This window comes from Eublepharis macularius, chromosome 10, assembly GCF_028583425.1.
Source record: "Eublepharis macularius isolate TG4126 chromosome 10, MPM_Emac_v1.0, whole genome shotgun sequence".
Taxonomy (NCBI): Eukaryota; Metazoa; Chordata; class Lepidosauria; order Squamata; family Eublepharidae; genus Eublepharis; species Eublepharis macularius.
In genome coordinates, this window is record NC_072799.1 from 33,365,394 (window position 1) to 33,386,381 (window position 20,988).

The following is a 20,988-nucleotide window of genomic DNA, read 5'->3' on the forward strand; positions in this document are numbered from 1 at the left end:
TTTGATATCTGATAATTCAGTGCTGCTTTGAGAGACTTTTTTTTCCATAGAGGGATGAGCATTCAAGTGTTTTTAGTTTCTCCAGATTAACTGTTTAAAGCAAATTTAATTGGAAAATATGTTAGGCTGGGAAGCAGGAAGTAGAGCCTGAGCTAATGAAGGTGCCTAAGGTCTTTAAATTTTGATTTTGTGGCTTGATGACTGGAGTTGGATCATTGATCTGATTCGGTTATTTAACACAACAGCCTTAGGCCTGCAAGAAATAGTATGTGTGAGGGGGGGAATTTGGAAATATCACCCTACTTTCCAAATCTTCCACTTAAGCTTTCTATGAGCCTATAGGAGCTTTAGCAGGCTGATATTCCTCTTCCGCTTCCCCCTTTAACTTTCAGCTGCACGCGCAACACAGTATCCTTTCTTGAGCATATTTAGTCCAGATTATGAGGGTTTCTTCCCTTGTTTCGGTTAGTTACCAGATTATGAGGGTTTTCTCCCTTGTTTTGGTTAATTTACAAAGTCAGATTTTTCTCCATGTGTGGGGTATCCCTCAAATAAGATAGAGATCACTGTTCTTTTTCTGTGGGTCACCTGGTTTTATAGTTTTCATTATTATAATGGAGGCTTTACCTTTAATGGAGGCTAGGCACTTTACTGTTAGATAATGATTTTAGAAATGTCTGCCATGATTTTACAATAATAGGCAAATGTAATGAAGAGTTTAGGTGGGAAGTGCTCAGTGAGACTGTTTCCATCCAGGACAGAATGGTTACTGCTGTTCTGCCTCCTTTCCCACTCTGTGGATTATTGAACTAAGAGCAGGTAGATTTGTTGCAAGGTCACTTGAATGTAAATATTTATGGATTTAATGCTGCCTCTCTTTTTTATATTGCTAGCTGCTTTTAGTCCACACTGAATAGAGAAAAGTGGATTAAAAGTGCCTCCCAAATAAAATAAATGAACTGATGGAAGAGACACTTAAATGTGTATTGTGGTACTACACAATGTTATATGGTGGCACTACATTTAAAGAAAGACACTGACAAATTAGGAAAGACTTGAATTACTCCCAAGGATATTTGCTTCGTTATGAATATTTTACTTTGTTGCAGCTTCCAAATTGGAGCATATTATTTGGAGATCCACATGATGTCAGGCTCTAATTATGGTCCACTTGTCTTCTCCCCATCTTCCATAAGCATCTTCCATAGGAGCCAGTTTGGTGTCGTGGTTAAGAGTGCGATACTCTAATATCCTTCAAGAGGATTTTTCTTTGGCCAATCAACAGCTGCTGATACATATGTATTCTCTGTGGTGGCCCCCACCTTATGGAATGGCCTACTTGAAGAGGTCAGGAAAGCTCCACTCTCCTGGCTTACAGCAAATGATGCAAACCGAATTATTCAAGAGGGATTTTTAGGAAGGCTGTACTGTAAGGAAGTGGTCTCAAAGAGATGCATAAGAAAAGGAATAGGGACTATAGACTTTACTACTATGTACTGCCATTACATTGTCTATTGAAATGTCTTTTAAATTGACTGTACTGACTCACACTGTGTAATCCGCCTTTATTTATTTATTTACTTACATTACTTATAGTCCACTTTTCTCACTAAGACAGATGTAAGTAAATAAATAAATTCTTCTGACCATCATCTCCTGCCAGAGACTGTAGGATATGTAGTTTGCCCACTCCCCCCCAGTCAGAATAAGAGGCAGACATAAGGCTTGGGTAATAAAGGGCCATTTTTATTTAGGCAAAAACATGAACTGCAAAAACTAAAAAACCCTGGCAAGGGCCTAACCAGTGGTACAGGTCAAGCGCTGGGGTCACTCCCCTGGACCCTGCCTTGACCTGTCTGGGCGAGACCCGCTGCCCCAGATGTGAGCCATTCACATGCATGGCTGGGATCTGGCTGGCCTGGCAGATGGTTTCCCCCTTAAAGCTCCAAGCACCTCCGCCACGGAGCATGAGGGAAGGACTTGACCAGGAGATCCCACCAGGCAGCCTGCCCTCTCAACTGGCCGCCGCCAAGCATGCCAGCCAATCCTGACAGGCCCCTAATATCCCCACCAATGGGGATGTGCCAAGGGTACTCACCGTCCCGCTAACATTCCCCCAACTAAATCCTGCCATTGATGGCCTATACAGCACCACTGTAGTCCAATAGCCACAGCTCCAGCAAGCAGTACAAGGTAGGCAAAAAACTTCCTTCCCTAAGGCCAATCAGGGAAAGAAAGGAAACATTACTACCTGGCCCCCCAAAAGGCAACCGGTCAAAAACCTGCACTGCCACTGGGCGGGCGGGTGGGCCAAGCACGAGGCGGCAAGTGCTGATGCAGGGGCAGGGCTGTCCTGTTAAGGCACTTAGCCCCGCCCCCTTCCCACATGACCCTGAGAGGCCAGGGAAATGCTGCCGCTTCTCCTCCGTGGCAACAAATGTGGCCCCCGGCCTCAAGCTCTTGGTTGCTGGCCGGGTGGGAGCTGAATTCTTTTATTTTCCACTTCAATTCAGGTGCCATTGCAAATCTGATAAAGTCTGTCAATGAGTAGTAAGTGTATTGTTACTGTCAGTTGAGAGACTCTTCATGGATCCCCTCCTGCGTCTAATGGGCCTTCCCCAGCATCCCACATTCTTGTTTGGGAAGAGGCAGAATTCCTTCAGTTGTAACCAAACATTGAGTAGCTTAGTGGATAGGGTATACACTTAAAATGGAAAAAGTTATAGTCTTCTGTTGACGTTTACTCACAGAAGTAGTCCAGAATGGTTCAAATTCAAGACAAAACAATTTTAGGTAATTACATGCATGCATGAGACCTTCCATGTGCAAGCAAGCATAACATTATTAATAGACATATCTGAAAATAAATCGCCCAAACATTGGAAACGTAATCTAATTTTGCTGATGTCCCAGCTTGCCTATAAATTTGGACCAGATTGACTGAAAGTAGTTTCACCTGTCCAAGGAAACTGTTTCTTATACACCAGTTCTCATGCCACACAAAACATTCTTATGATTGCCCCTATGCCCCAATTTTAAGAGATTTTTTTATAAATGGCTTGGGAGTTAAGAAATTCAGGAGAGAAAAAGTAAGAGTTCCATTTTGCATGGCCAAGCTCTCAGATGTAATTAGATCTTCGAACCATGGCCTTTATCAAGAAGCTTCTTGTTTGGAGACCACATCCAGTGTATTGCAGCTCCATTTCCAGACATCAAATACAACAATCCAAAGAAGTGAGAGGCATGTGAAGGGAGTACCACATACGCACAGCCAGAACTTTGGTCTGTACCATCACAACAGCAGTTTCCAGAGACAAGCTAACGTTGGTCTTTTAAAATGTTGCTTATCTGTTAAGAAATGGTTATTTCTGTGGTCAAAATAACATTCCAAAACTGTGTTAGTTCCTTCTGTGCTTGGATCAGGGCCAAAATGCAGAGACACAGAAACAGGCAACCTGGAATTAGAATCTCGGAGTGAGGGGGGGACATGAAAGAGCAAAACTAATGTGTTCTATTCAGCTGAAAGAAGATTTCTGTCTGATATACAACAGAAATAAAACAGAAATGCTTTTGGCTGTCCCACTGACAACTGGCCAGTAAAACTGGATTTAATAGCCAGTGATATTAGGAATTCCTTAAAGAGAGCTAGTTTGCTGTAGTGGTTAAGAGCATGGGACTCTAATCTGGAGAACCAGGTTTGTTTCCTCACTCCTCCACTTAAAGCCAGGAGGGTGACCTTGGGTCAGTCACAGCTTCTAGGAGCTCTCTCAGCCCCACCCACCTCACAGGGTGTTTTGTTGTGGGGATAATAATAGCATACTTTGTGAACCACTCTGAGTGGGTGTTAAAGTCATCCTGAAGGGCGGTATATAAATTGAATGTTGTTGTTGTTGTTGTTTATTATAAAACCATTGTTGGCCAAAGAAAAATCCTCTTGAAAGATATTATTAATCACTCATTGTTACGCTGAAGGAAAGAAGGGTGATGTGGAATTATTTTCCAAGGCATGTAGAAAAGGTGTCACATGTCTTCCAGGGAGAGAGCAAAATAGGTAGTTTGAAGTTCTACACAAAAAAGATGCCAGTCGTTGTTAAATTGAAAATTATCTTTCTACAGTTGTTCAAGCCTCACTGGACTGAAGAAGCCTTGGTCTTAAATGTGCACTGCTGCGGAGGAGAGAGGGACCTGGCAACTCCATATGTGGGACTAAATATATGTTTGGGATGGTTGGTTGCTACCAGGCCAGTTTGATTCCATGAAAGGCAGTAATGTTTCAAACATTACATTACCCATGTGAAAAGCAATCTCTGATGTGGAAAGAAGTTGTGTATAAACATGCTTCCGTATGGTTATTTTCACATGCCTGACATTTGAATTCCCTCAAAGCGAAGTAGCAGTATTTAGTTGCTTAAACCCTAATATAACTATTAAATAAATTGCACATCTTGAATAAAATGTATAGTTTCTTGTACCTCCTTGTTCCCTCCTTTTTCTAGTTCTTTCTTCCTGTGTGAGAGAGCACTTCTGTAACAGTTAGTGCCTGGTTGCCACCAGTGTTGTTGTATATTGTGACTACAACGCTTGGGGTGCCACTGATATTTGTGGCACAGCCCTGATTATGATGGGGAAGGAGGAACAGGGAGAGCTGGGGACGGAATGCTGTCCTATCACCCCCCACACTCTAGTCTCCCCTTCTGTTTAAACCCATTATTTTTGGATCGGTTATACTGAATTGCTCACCCCTAGTTTAGAGCCTTAAGAAATAGACAGAACTTTAGGGTTGATTGCTACACTTTCCTTCTCTTAAAGTGACACATACATTTTCTACAACATTTCTCTGTATCAGATACAATAAAACCGATATAAGTATCCAACTCTGGATAAGATTTTAATAATAAAAAGGCAGGATAAAAGGAAAACACTGAATACCAAATAACTCAAATCAGGTTGGTTTTATGTGTAAAGATAACAGAATCTGCCCAAAAGTTGGAAATGAGGTTTTTAAAATATTACTGTGAAAGATATCAAGTAATTTTGTCAGGTAACTACTTTATCTCTATTAATAAATAGTTGATACAGTTGAATGTTTTCTAAATTGTTACAATTTATTGATGGAATCAAGCTGAGGTTTTATGCATAGTTTGGGTATGATCATCTCTGTCTTGAACCAAGACTGTGATTATTTGCATAGAGAAACTTTAAAAGCTTAAGCACAACTGATGTGGCAATTTGTTATAGAAGACCCCTAAATATTTCAAGTATAAATGGAAACATAGCTTTTATTCTTCCTTGACAGGAATCTCTAATTTTATTTTAGCAGATTGTATGTATATTGTTGGAATGGATAACAGTCACACTTGGATGAGAGAAGAAAGAGAATGAATACAATGAAGCATTATAAGTAGCACTAGCATTCCCAGGGCTGGCCAACATTTTTTCCTACAAAATGGAGAGTGTAATATTAGGCGGCAAGTGACTAAACATTCTCAGCAGTCAGACTTTGATGTTCGATGGTGGGTGGGCCCCCAGCCATCTCGACTTATGTCAGTGCATTTCCTTTCCAGCATTTTCCATCCTTAACGCATCATTCTACTTCTTGAACCTAGAAACACCCTGAGGTCACATATTTCTGGATTTTGATGGAGTGAGCATTTTTAATTCTTTCTGCTTTATTTTTTTCTCACTAAAATGCTTTACATTGACTTTTCTTTTGAAGGGCAAGATTTTCTTGCCAGGTGGGTATTCCCAAATTCTCACAACTCTGCTCATATGGTCTTTTATCAGAGTGTCTCTGAACAGTGAGAACTCATAACTCATATGAATGGGAAACAGTTGGGGGCTTGCCACACTTCATCCCACTTGATTGTTGACATTGTTAGCAGCTGCTACCGTCGATCTATCTTTTACCAACTGGGAGCATATAAAAATGTTATACATACAGCACTGGTTCCTCTTTTAAACTAAGAGAATCATTACAGATGAAGAGGAAAAAACATCCTGAAATTGTTAAGTTTTTCATCCATGATCATTTAAAGTCAGTAAAAGCTAACAAATGCGTCCTTTAAGTATTCAAATCTTGACTTCAACTGTTGGAAAGAATAATATTGATGAACTACATATAGTACAACCTATTTCACTGTTACCTAGTACTCTAATTTTCAGTTTCTCACAATGCCAATGTTATGTTGGCACGTCCCCAGAAGAGTTCACTGATTCACTGGAAAAGGATTGGGAAAATAATGACAGTAATTAGCTAAGGCAGCCCTATCACAGTACTGGGAAGAATGGAAGGGGAACAGAGGTTTACTTTCCATTCTGCTGAGGATATATAAGGGAGAAAGTTAAGCCACTATTCTGTTACTTTCTTCCTGGCAGAAAATGGAAGGAACAAGGGCTTATCTGCCATGTTACCATAGACCCAGAAGGATAGGATCTAAACCTCCTAATCCCCCATTTGTTGGAAAGAAGCAAGGAAGCAGGTGCTGAACTCTCATCCTGCTTGGGACCCAAGTTGGGAGGAGTGGTTTAGCACTCAACCTGTTGGATGAGAACATGTTTCTCACCTCCTACTTTGGGGCTGCAGAAAAGAAAGAGACAGGACACACTGTGATCCTGCTGGGACCACAGTCTGGATCTTGGCTGAGCATCCGCTGCACCATCTGTCCTCTCCCATCAAAGAGAAAGTCAGGCCTAATCACTGATCCTGCTTGGGACTCAGCAGGATCAGATGCAGCACTGGTTCCCTCTTCTGTCTTCTCCTGTGGAAGTTGAGTAAAAATGGGCAGCTGCAACCTAGCCTGGGAGTTAATGAGCTAGTTGCTGCACTCTCTTTAAATTTGGTTGTATCTTCCTCTCCCCTTCCAAATGCTTTGTGAAAATTTTAGTGTTCTGATGTAATATAGATGAGAATATTTTTTTTGTCAGTAAATTAGTTGGCTCATGTACAATTGTACATTCCACAATGAAACTTGGGTGCTATTTTCTCTGAGGTGACCACCAAATCAAGAGGAGTACCTGCAAAAGCTTCTCCCACCCACATTTTCCCTTTATTTTTGTTGATGTTTGTTTCTGTCTACCAGAGAATATTCTAGGCTTTTCAGAAGCCCAAGCTCTGTCAGAAGCCCTCTCTGAAAAACAATTAGCAATCAATTACATTAATTAAGTGGCTTGCCCACAGGAAATGACCAAGCTTTAAACAATTAGCGGTAAAGGTTTTCTTAAAAAAATAAACACATTTCTTTTTTTAAAAAAACCCTGAGAGATAATGTTTGCTTTCTCAACCAAGTGTCAGATTTTCCATCCTTTCCTAACCCATGTCAGATGCTGGTAAATGAAATGTCACATTTGAACGTCTCTCCTGAACAAAACTCTTAGCTACAAAGGGATGCAGTTGAAAGAGCATTTGTCTAATGACTGAACTATGCCAATTAAATCTGATATTCAAAAATGCCAAGCAGCTACAGCTGTCGCTGACATCACTATGAGTGCTGGATGTTTGGCACCTCTGAAACGTGGCCCATTTCAGTTCCTTGTGTGGTTTGAATTGGACTGGGGAAAGGAAAACAGGACAATCTGGGAGCCTGAAGGAGGGAGACACATGAAAATCAACCTATTTTTGAATAAAAATGTGTGCCACCCTACAATTAGCAGGAGGACATGGTTCCTTCAGAATGTCTGATAAGCTTAGTTACTTTAACCCAACACTGAATACCACTCAACAGTCAACATGTCTGATATGAGCTCTTCTGTTTTAAAGACTGAAGGCAGAGAAACTGCCAAAATTGTATGCATAGGGCTGGAGCCCACAAAATCCATTCTACTACTACTACTAATACTCAATTTATATACCGCCCTTCAAGAGGACAACTTAAACCACTCAGAGTGGTTTACAAAGTATGTTATTATTATCCCCATAACAATAATCACCCTGTAAGGTGGGTGGGGCTGAGACAGCTCTGAGAAGCTGTGACTGACCCAAGGTCACCCAGCTGGCTTCAAGTGGAGGAATGGGGAATCAAATCCGGTTCTCCAGTTTAGAGTCCCGCGCTCTTAACTACTACACCAAACTGGCTCTCAACAGATCAACAGGATACAACCCACAGAAGACAACTGTATAAACATACGCATGTCCATGTCACTTGAATTTGGTATCTGGAAGTCCTCCTAAAGATGTTCTCATATATGCTAGAGATGTAACTTCCAATGAGAATGCAAACCACTTGGGTGCTCTTCTGCATGATGTCTGTAAAGTGTGAAACCTCTGTAAAAACATTCAGGACAATCTTAAACACACTAATGAGAAAATTAGGTTTATTTGAATTTAAGCTAAGTTATTTAGTTCCTGCTAAGATGAAAGTTTTCTTTTGCACAGTTTTATCAGCCTCAAGAAATAGACATATGTTTCTTATGTTACTACTTCGTATTATTAAGAATTTTTTGCAGCTAAATTGGCTACATAAAGCCTGGAAATTATGGATGGAAAAAATAGAAAAATAAAAAAGCCACCAAAATTACAAAAGTTAAAGTAAACAAGTAATAGTTCCCTAAAGTCTGCTTCCTCTTTTGTACCATGATCTAAATACATACTACAGAATTTTTTAGAAGACACATTTAATGGAATTTAGATTTTTGAGCAAAATGCTTGTTTAAAGATTGGATGGGTAGACTGCTTTGCCATATTTAAGACAATGGACACAATCCAGCTAAAGTAAAACATCTTCAAGTCTACCGATTTCTGTGTCAGAGTTAAGCATGTGATTAAATCTTTCCCACTGAAATCAATGCAACTAAAAAAGTGCTTATTGTGTATCTAAATAGGGCACACTGCATCAGCAATAGTTTTTGCATTGAAACTGAATTTTTTTTCATTGGATTGAAATTAATGGGTGTCCAGAGATAGTTTATTACATTCATTTGAGTACGTCTTGCATGATAGAACAGCTTCCCAGTGGACTGGAGTTTTATATATACGAAAGAAAAGAGCAATACAATGGGCAGCAAATCTTGCATTTGTACAGAGGCAACCTCTGTAGGCCTGACAGGCTCAGAAATGTTGGCATGCTGCCAAGTCTTATGCAGGGAAATGTTTAACACCTTTATAACTTAGCTGAATCTGGATAGAATTATATGAGGTGAAGGCCAGAGGAAAATGAGGCGTTTGCTCTAAGAAGTATCAAAACCATGTTGCCAGTAGAATAAAAATGTCAGACTCTTATGAACAAAAGATCTCAGGCTCTGAAAGAACCTATCTTATAGGCTTCATTCAGACATCATGAGTGGTTTGTTCATGATGATAATTAATTAGCCAAGAAGTCCTTTGACTCTTACTTCTTCCCTACTTTCCTTTTGTGAAGATGGACGATATCCTAGTTTTATCTAATCAGAGTTTGTTGTGTTAGCTGAATTGGATGAAACAACGAACTGTTGCGTTCTCTTGCCTGCCAGCTAGGATTCTATGCCATAGTTTGAGCCTGTATTAGAAACTTGGTTTATAGGCAAGAGAACAAGCTGCAGTTTATTTTGTCCAATTCAAACATAGTGACAAACTGCAGTTAAACAGAAATGGAAAACTTAACTTCTTCAGCTGTGCACAAGCAAGGAGTAAGAATGCAAGACTTCCTGGCTCATTCTTCTCTCATGAACAGACATTGGTTTAAACAATACATACATACATACATACATACATACATACATAATATTATTAGCATTATAATGAGTAATAGTTACCATTTTATTTATGCAGCTATTTGATACCAAATGGCCTTCAGGGTGCTTAACTTAAAACACTGCAATACAATAATATTTTAATATCTATTTGAAAGGAGAAAAACAGAAGGAGAAAGGAAAGACATACACATGAAAGCTGAATGGAAATGTGTACCCAGATTTTTAAAAAGCAGAACTGTATCTGCCATCATTTGAACAACTGCACATTCCTGCATTGTTCTCTGTGTTTCTCTCCATAGCTACATCCTCCCCTCATTCTTCCAAGTATAATGGAACATCCCCATTATAAACTCTCTGACCCCTTGCTTAATATGGGAAGTCCAGCTTGTGGAAGAAGGACCACAACTTGGAGCAAGGTCAGTGGTTGTCATCTCTATTTTCCACAGTCCACCAGATGTTTGGGCTGGGATTTTTGGTCCCTTACCAACTCAAATTTTATCCAAGAATCTAGGAGTCAGGTATTGCTTTAGTATGTGGTATGTTCCAAGTAGTGCAGCTGTTTGCAACTCTCCAATTGTTATCCTGTCTATGTTGATATGGCCTTGGTGTTTAGTTGGTCCTTTTGGAATGGCGTTTATTGCTTCTGTCACTCCTGCAATAACCATTGTATGTTTCTCCCAGAGATGCTGAACAGAGATGCTGTATGTTATCTTTTCAGTCCCTTTTTCCTTAATCCGACTGTCACCTGGGATTGCCACATCGATCAGTTTGACCTTACTTTCAACCATAGTAATATCCAGAGTATTAAATTCTAGCTTCTTATATGTTTGGATTTTGAAATCCCACGAGATCTTAGCTTTCTCATTTTCAACAACTTTTTCAGGCTTATGTTCCACCAGTATTTCACAGATGGTCGCCTGTACTGTTTGCATACATTCCAATGCAGTATTACAGCTACTTTATTATTGTGCTTTTTATAGACCGTTTGTGCGATCTTACTGCCCCCACTGATGTGATGGTCCACGGTTTCATTCACATCATTACACTTGCTGTCATTTGTGGTCTTTTCAATTTTTGTGTCATATACTTCATTCTTAATTCCTGTTCTTGTGTATGGTTATAAGCCATTTTCAATATCCCTTGCATTAACCATTTCCAGTTGTTACTCTTATCAACCTTACCATCAGTATTTGTATATTGGCCATGTAGTGATTTATTTTGCCATGTCTCCATACGGTTTTTCAACATTTCTTTCCTATACTTGTATTTTGTACCCTTAACTTTAATTATTCGTTCTCTGTAAACTGCTACTTTTGTTGTTAATAATAACAACAATAACAATATTATTATTTCACCCTTCCTGGGAGCGCCATGTGGTTGTTCCCTCTTTCTGTCCTCACCACAACCTTGTTAGATAGGTTAGGCCAGGAGGTGGTGGTGACTGCCCAAGGTTACTATCCAGTAACCTTTATAGCTGATCAGCCCCCTAGCTATGACCCGACACTCGTTCCCATGCATATTTTTGCAAATGATCACTAACTTGCGTTCAGTTTAATATCTGAATGTATTAATATGTCCGGCGACGCCGGCCTTTTGTCCACCCTCACCACCAGCCCTGCAGCAGCAGGCACCCCCTTTAGGTCCTGCAGCACAGCCTCTGGCAGTACCTCAGTTGCAGGAGCCCCTACAGGCCTACAGGCCTCTCCCACCCTTAGGCCAGTTGCAGCCGACGCCCAGGCACAACTCTGGGGAACAGCCTGCAGCCACTCAGCAGACTCACCTGACTCCTGCAGTTGCCCAGATGGCTCCACTTCATCCAGGCTCACAGGAGGTTGCCATCAGCACAAGGCAGGCAGGCACAAGCCCCAAGATGCCAAGGGAGCCACTGGGGAAGGTTCAGAAGCAGCAGGGGCGAGCCAGGCAGAGAGCAGACCAAATGCCACACCCTAGGTGGGGATGGAGGGGGTGGAGCCAGGAGACTACAGAGTCTACCCAGCCCTCCTATCAGATAGGCTGGGAGCAGGGCCAGTCAGGGAGACGGGGTAATGATTGGGGCCAGAGCCAGGGAGGTGGGGCCAGGGGAGGCCTTTAAATTCAGGTTCCTGTGAAGGCCGAGGAGGATTTTGCAGGGAGAGACAGCTGGAGCGTGCTGCTACTCCAAGGGCAGGAGAAGGAACAAGGTGGTGCAACCCCCTTCCCTGCCCATCTGAGGCCGGAGGACACCTGCCTGGAGAGTTGGTAGGATGGCAGGCCATCAGGAGAGGGTGCCAGTGAGGGAGGATCCTCACATAATAATCATGCATACTGAAGAGACTGACAAAGAGAACTGGATGTTTTTGAAAGAAGACATGCTGGAAACCAAATTTGACTTCATAACAGGGCAGAAAGAAAGGATATTAAGAACAAGACAAAACCAATGGGGTGATGCAAGGATCTTTTTCATGATGTGAAAACCAATAAGGAGATTATAGGTTACTAAGAAAAAGTTTATAGGTGTAATACAAATATGCTAGGATAGAATCAGCAAAACAGGAACACAAATCCAGTAGCACACATAAATATTTAAAAAGATAAAGATACAGGTATTTAGAGAGGTTTAGCAAATGTATTATTAGTAAAGGGAAGACAAATGATATATTTTGTCATCTCTGAGGGGAAGAAACTGTGGAACATTAAAAATAAACTGATCTATTTTATGCTTCCTTTGTCCTCCACAGAGGGAAATGTGTGACAAGACAAAATACTAGAACAAAACAAAGATGAGAAAGGTCACATTTCTATATAATGAAGGAACATGTTGAGAAATATTTGGATACATCTGATGAATTCAAGTCAGTGGTACCTGATGATGTTTATTATTTAACCAAGAAATCTGAAGAAGTTAGATTGGCAAATTTCAGAATAGATACCTACTGTATATAAAAACCATTTAACAACTGGAATGTCTTAGAACTGTGAATTAGTTGTACCTACTAACAACAACAATAACAACAATAACAATAACATTTGATTTATATACCGCTCTTCAGGACAACTTAACACCCATGCAGAGCAGTTTTAAAAGTATGTTATTATTATTTTATTTAATTTAATTTATTACATTTGTATTCTGCCCTCCCCGCTTTTGCAGGCTCAGGGCGGATAAGAGAAATACAAACATCGCATACCATTTAAAACATTTTAAAATACTACATCTAATCAATTAACTTACAACTATGCAAATATAAAAATATCATATATTTACATATAAATAATTAAAAGCAACACATAATATAAATTTGATATTTCACACAGTGGTTCTTCCAGAGCAAATACATGTAGTAGTGCAGAGTAGGTGTGGGCAACAGCATCTGAATTTGCACAGGGGCAACGGATTAACCCCCCCCCCATGGGGGGGGATGCACCGCCCAGCATCAGCCATATGCCTGGTGGAGTAGCTCCGTCTTACAGGCCCGGCGAAATGCAAGCAAATCTTGCCAGGCCCTAATCTCGTAAGGCAGAACATTCCACCAGGCCGGGGCCAGGACTGAAAAGGCCCTGGCCCTGGTCAACGCCAGGTGGGCCTCCCTAGGGCCAGGGACCCTTAAAAGATGTTTTCCACCTGGTCGAAGAGTCCTCCGGGGCTCATACGGTGAGAGATGGTCCCACAGATACGTCGGTCCCAGTCCGCATAGGGCTTTATAGGTTAACACCAAAACCTTGAACCTGATTCGGTACTCCACTGGTAACCAATGCAGCTGGCATAACACCAGCGTAATATGCTCCCACACCGGTGCTCCAGTAATAACCCGCGCCACTGCATTCTGTACCAGCTGTAACCGCCAGATCAGGCCCATGTGAAGCCCAGCGTAGAGCGCGTTACAGTAGTCCAGCCTAGAGGTGACCATGGCTTGGACCACTGTAGTCAGGTCATGGGGGGACAAATAAGGGGCAAGCTGCCTGGTCTGCCAAAGATAATAAAAGGAAGACATGGCAACTGCAGCGATCTGGTCCTCCATCTTCAAGGAGGAATCCAGAATCACTCCCAGGCTCCAAACTCTCGGGGCCAGTGTAAGTACTGCCCCATCAAGTGTAGGAAGCCTGGGTCCTGAAGCCATCTCCCCATGGCTCAAGTACAGGATCTCCGTCTTCGTGGGATTCAATTTCAGCCCCACAACAATCACCCTGTGAGGTGGGTGGGGCTGAGAGAGCTCCTAGAAGCTGTGACTGACCCAAGATCACTTAGCTGGCTTCAAGTGGAGGAGTGGGGATCAAACCTAGTTCTCCAGATGAGCGTCCCACTGCTCTTAACCACTACACCAAATTGGCTACTATGATTCTTGTAATAATTTTCTCTCAACACAATAATGTTTAAAAGGCACTATGACATAAATCATCATCATAGCTCTGAGTAGCCACACCCTTGTTACATATGTCTGGTATCTGATGGTGTGGATACTCACATAGTAAGAACATCTAAACATTATGGTGGAGAAAATTTCTATGGGTAAGCCTTTGGCATATGTAACATGCACAGTTCATAAAGGATCAGTAACATGCTAGTAAAACACTGATGATATGTACATGGCCACAGGTGCTGAAAGTTTGAAAAATAAACCAGAATATATGTCCACAAAGGATTAGGTTACACATTCATGTGTGCTACTTTGATATATTTGATGTGTGCTACTTTGATATACTCAGTGATATTCAGCTGAATATGTGCACTGCATGCATAGGAAAATATAATATTTACTCAGATAGGAAGGCTGTACTGTTACAAAGTGGTCTCAGAGGGAAGCAGACTTGACTGCTATGTGCTACTGTGTGCTATCTGTTGCTTTGGGTATGATCCTACTGGGTAGTTTGATGCTGTTTAATGTATCAGTCTTAGAACTGCTGGTGCTGTTTGAGCATTTTTTCAACCCTGTATTGGATTTCTGCTGGTTTTAAATCTTTGCTAATTTGCATTTATAGAACCTATTACATTGTTTATTGGAATGTCCTTGAAATTGTCTGTACTACTCACACTGTAATACCCTTTGAGTCTCAAGTGAGAAAGGCAGACCATAAATAATGTTAATAATTGAATAAATATATAAAATATGGTGATGTTTGATTTCTGATGGTTCATTCACACATGCAAGTAATCACTTGATATCACAATCATTGCATGATTAACCAGGTGAGTAAAAGGAGGAGATAAAGAAGGGGCATGTAAAGATAGTATGTTCAAGTTTCTGCCACAAAACAAGTTATCATATGCTTGACAGATGCCTTTCCAGCATGCCACAGAAAGAAAACAACTCAGAATAAGATTGTGCAGTCTCCCTCTTACTGCTTATTCTATGGCCATGATATTTTTATTGACAGGACCTTTAAACAGGGTTGTTATGTTGAATAAGAAGGGTCATAGATAGAGGTGGGCACGATCCAAAAAAAATTACCGATCAAGCTGATCGGGGATAGGCACTGGCAACGACCCCAAATCACCGATCCACACCGATCAAATCCCGTTTCCGATCCATGGATCAGATCGGAGAGGCCAAAGCGGAGGGGCACCCCGCTGTTCCCAGCTATGTGGGAAGGTGGCGGCGACCTCAGGGAGGGGACGTTCACACACACACACACACTTAGAGCAGAGGGGGGGAAAATGTTTTTAACCTGGCGACGAGCCACGTCCACCTTACAGGGCGACAGAAGGAGGGCAAACACAGCTCAGTCATTCCCCTGGCTCCGTTTACTGGCGCCTGATTGTCTGCATCCCCTATCAGATCCCGATGGCCTGAATCGTCCCGATGAAGGCTCCCCCCCCCCAAATGCTGGATCGGTCGCCGTGGACAGCACCGATCCCCCGGGTCCTGATCGCGCGGACGCCATTATCGTGGGTATTTTTCTATCGTAATGCCGATCGTGCCCATCTCTAGTCATAGATCCTTTGCATACAGAAATTTCCAGTTTGCTGCTGCTAGTTAGCATTGACAGTGGTAGTTAAACAGACCAGTGGTTTAACATAGTATAAACAATGACATGTATTCATATGAACTAAAGATTGTAAGTTTCTATCCCTATCAAATAGGATGTTTAAATAGTCACATATTTTGAAATAGCCCTGTTTCAAATGAAGATTGGCTATAGCAAGGTTGATATATTAAAAAGTGGCTCAGATGAAGTGATGGCCCAAATTCCAGTAACGGTCATTAATCAGCATAAGCATGTATTTGATTTCAACTGAACTGGGGTCATTTCCGCACATTGTTAACATCGCACAACATTGGGCAACACTCATGGAATGGTGGCGTCTTCATGGTGCAATTTCTGATGTTGACCAGTCATGATTCCATTTTTGTGGCGCAATGATGTCAGAAATCGTGCCATAAAGACGCTAGTGTTCCATGAGCGTTATGTGATGTTGTGTGGCATTAATGACATGCGGAAATGCCCTAGAATCCAGTATATTTAGAGCCCATGCTGTAAAAGTAAGCTCTGTCTCTAAAATGAGTATTTCTGTAGGAGTTTCTCTACACAAGAAATCTTACATAGGGACGCTGAAGTGAAAGACTGGAAGGTAGCTAATGTTGTCCCCATCTTTAAAAAAGGTTCCAGGGGAGATCCGGGAAATTACAGGCCAGTCAGCCTGACGTCAATACCGGGTAAGTTGGTGGAAACTATTATCAAAAATAAAATTAGTGGGCACATTGATGACCAAAGGAAAACTCAGCATGGGTTCTGTAAGGGAAGATCTTGTCTCACCAATCTGTTAGAGTTCTTTGAGGGAGTGAACAAACAAGTGGACAAGGGAGACCCGATAGATATTGTTTATCTTGACTTCCAGAAAGCTTTTGACAAAGTTCCTCATCAAAGGCTCCTAAGTAAGCTCAGTAGCTATGGGATAAAGGGCCAAGTCCTCTTGTGGATCGAAAACTGGCTAATTAATAGGAAACAGAGAGTGAGTATAAACGGGCACTTCTCACAGTGGAGGGTGGTGAGCAGTGGGGTGCCACAGGGGTCGGTATTGGGTCCAATGCTTTTTAACTTGTTTATTAATGATTTGGAATTGGGATTAAGCAGTGAAGTGGCTAAATTTGCAGATGACACGAAATTGTTCAGGGTGGTGAAAGCCAGAGAGGATTGTGAGGCACTCCAAAGGGATCTGTCGAGGCTAGAAGAGTGGGCATCCATGTGGCAAATGAGGTTCAATGTAGCCAAGTGCAAAGTAATGCACATTGGAACCAAAAATCCAAAATATAAATACAAGTTGATGGGGTCTGAACTGGCGGAGACTGACCAAGAGAGAGATCTTGGAGTCATGATAGATAACTCACTAAAAACGTCAGCACAGTGTGCGACTGCCATAAAAAAAGCTAATGCTATGCTAGGGGTTATTAGGAAAGGGATTGAAAACAAATCAGCCGGTATCATAATGCCTCTGTATAAATCGATGGTGAGGCCTCATTTGGAGTACTGTGTACAGTTCTGGTCGCCACACCTTAAAAAAGATATCATAGCACTGGAAAAAGTACAGAGAAGGGCAACTAAAATGATTAAAGGGTTGGAACACTTTCCCTATGAGGAAAGATTGAGGCGCTTGGGGCTCTTTAGCCTGGAGAAAAGACGACTGAGGGGAGACATGATAGAGGTTTACAAGATAATGCACGGGTTAGAGAAGGTAGAGAAAGATGTGTTTTTCTCCCTTTCTCACAATACAAGAACTCGTGGGCACTCTATGAAATTATTGAGCAGTCGGGTTAGAACAGATAGAAGAAAATACTACTTTACACAAAGGGTGATAAACACATGGAATTCGTTGCCACAGGAGGTGGTGGCAGCTACAAGCATTGCCAGCTTCAAGAGGGGACTGGACAAATATATGGAGCAGAGGTCCATCAGTGGCTATTAGCCACAGGAGATAGATGGTATTCTCTTTGTGGGGAGGTGGTGCTCTGTTGTCTTGGTGCTGGAAGGAAGGCAGTGGGAGGGCTTCTGGTGTCCTGGCCTCACTGACAGTCCTTTAGATGGCACTGGATTTCTAGCCACTGTGTGTGACAGAATGTTGGACTGGATGGGCCACTGGCCTGATCCAACATGGCTTTGCTTATGTTCTTATGTTCTTATGAAAGATCTTACGCTTGTTCTCCCATTGTGGATACACATAACACATGCACTGCTATGGAGACAGAGTACACTTGAATATAAGACCGCATAGAGAGTAAGGGCCAAGCTACACATGACGAATGACACTTGAACAGCAAGTGTATTTCTCCCTGTTCACTTGCCCTCCACTCAATCCACTTGCCGTTCAAGTGTCATTCGTCATGTGTAGCTTGGCCCTCAGTCACTTGAACGCCTCTGTGTAAGATGTCTTGTGTAGAGAGACTCTTGGAGAGCCTTGTACTCAGAGCACACGATCTAATGCCCACATTACCAGTTTTTTTTTTAAATGCAGATACAACAAAACTATGAAAATCTTAGGAATGTGAACAGCCCAAGTTCATAAACACTGTGCCCCATTTTTACTTTCTACCTGCTGATATTTCCTAAAGAAATATAGCTATATGTGAAGCTCAGATTTAACATCTCCCAAAGCATTGTTGGAGGTAAAGAAGAAACAGTCTAGACATGATAGTGGATTAAAAACTAGCAACAAGAAGTTAGGGGATTATAAAAAGAGGCAAGCATAATCTTCAAAAATCCTTTGCTAGGCTTTCTTTGTATCAAATGTCATCACTTTTTCTTGAACACTTTCTTAAAGACAATGCCATTATTGAACATCTTTCCTGAGCATTTGCTCAGATACTTTGTTGAGGCCAGTTGATGTTTGGCATATTTAGGTGTGGTCACAGACATAAATATCAGAAAGGAAATGCCAAAGACATTATTTCTTTAACATCATGTCTGTTTACATTTTCCTATTCCTAAAACAAAAAAGTGACTAGTTTAATCATGAAAGAAAACACTGAAGATACCCATACGTCATAAGACGTAAGTGTCACACAAGCAGAAACTCTATATTGTCACTGTGACAAGTTAATGCTCAGTTAAAGATGTTTGAACAGCCATATCACCTTGGGCAGTGATCTTGTCAGAACATATAAACCAATAAGGCCAAGCAGAGTCAGTCCTTAAATTGGCCATCTTCAGCAAGCGCTCGAGGTACTGAAGAAAATGGATGAAATCACTCACTAGCAATTTTTGTCAGTGCTGACCATACCCTTTTGTGAAAGACAGCAATGATACAGGAAATGACATTTGAAGAGAGGAAAGTAAACATGGACTTTTAGATGCCAGAGCTTTCCCCCTAAGGCAGTGTCAAATGGCAGTTTCTCCCAGCTATGGTAACATTGGCCTAGAAGTGGGAGGGAAAATACTTTCTGGGTGAGAGGTATCAGCTAGTATGTGTGTTTGGTGCTACCATCACTTGTTTGTGGTATGATGATGACTGTGCTCATCTTGAGGCTGCAAGTCTGTTCAGACTGGCAATGATATGGGGATTGGCATACTTCCTATGTTAATTGTGTAGAACAGCTACTCATAAAGAGTAACAAAATGAGTGGTGGTGCTCCTCCCTAGAAAGGATACTGTCAGAGTACCCTAACAATAAATCCTATGCAGTTACTCTAGTGTAAGCCCAGTGAAATCAATCAACTGGAGTAATTCTGCACAGGATTGCACTGCAAGAGAAACTATAATAGTTGGCATTTCTGTGGTGAGTTATCAGCTTGCAGAGTGTAACATAATATCATAGGGCTGCCAATCCCCTGCCTGAGGCAGGGGATCTCCTGTTCCTACCTTCTCCCCCCCCCCAATCCCAATTCCCTGGCCTGTGGGGGGTGTACCCCCCAGGGTGCCCCGGGGCACCCCTGGGGGCGTGGCATGCCCCGGGTGGTGTGGTGCCCCCCCACTGCAGCGCACCCCATGCCCCACAACAGGCCTGTTTCAGGCCAAATTGGGCCCACGGGGGGCAATTCAGCCCTTCGGCGAGTGCAGGAGCACGCGCCGGGCTGCCCTTTGATCTGCGTAATGATGTCACTTCGCGGAAGTGACATCACACATGCTGGGAGTGCACACATGTGAGAAGGGGGACTAAAGGGACCTGGCAACCCTATAATATCACCATATGTGTTGAGGCTTTCATATAATGAGTTTCCATGTTTGTCTATCATATTTTTATGCCACCCTTTTCTCCAAGGACCAAAGGCTGGTATAGATGGTTCTTCCATCATCTGCACAATAACCCTGTGATGTAGGTTAGGTGGAAAGACAGTGACTGGCTGGAGGTCTTGCCATGCTTGAATAGGGACCTAGGTCACCACACTTCCAGTTTACCACTCTAATCACATCAGCAGCTGCCAAGGAAATGGCATACCCAGTGCTGTGTTTATTCAACCTGTCCTGCACAGAACCTGCTGGAGCTGTCCAAGAATGGTGTTTGCTGACCCTTAGCTGCCTCGCTGAAGAAGCAGGTCAGCTTTCAATGCTTTAAAGCCACAGTGCCACTCTAAGGAAGCTCTTGTGCATTATTTGATATACTGATCATATGAAGTACTGAAGTATAACCCATAAAAGGCAATAACGATATTTATTCTATAGTTTAGGCATATATCTAGTTTTTTTAAAAATTCTGTGATGAAAGTCTGTGAAAGGCCTTACTGTGTAGTGTGTCTCTAGAAAAAATATACAATATAGGTGTATAATACAATGGACAGCTATTTATAATGCATGCTTTGTCATAACATTTCTTTAGTGTGAGCTTTTAAGATAGTGTGAAAGATGTTTCACGTTTGCTCTAAAAACATGATGGGGAAATATAAGCAGGTGGACACATATTGACAATCTAGGATCTAAATATGTGTTAGGTTTAGCATAATATATAGATTGTATTAGTGCATATTATGGGCAGGCTGTTCACTCACACTATAAATTACCAGATCACATTTATTTAAATCTGCACAACTGTTATCTCAAGCAGCATTTCTGAAACTGAAGCTCCTTCAAGAGGTTCAAATAAAACTGAGAGAGATTTTTCTCTCACAGATTGTTTAAACTTCATAAACAATAAATACATTGAGAAAAGACAGCTGGTTATGTCTACCATTAAGTGCAATTTTTTTAAAAAAATTACAATATAGCATAACTTGGAAGAACACTCCTGCTCTTTGCTGGGATCAGTTAATGGATGACAGTGCATCTTTTTAAATGATCAGCCAGCCCTGTGGCTGGATTGGTGGTAAGTGGCCAATCAGAGCAGGTCAGGTAATAGGCTTTAAAGAGCCTCAAATGCATTGGAACCAACCATTTGCTATCTGACAGTGACATTCCCTTTTTTATAAAACTGTGGGAATA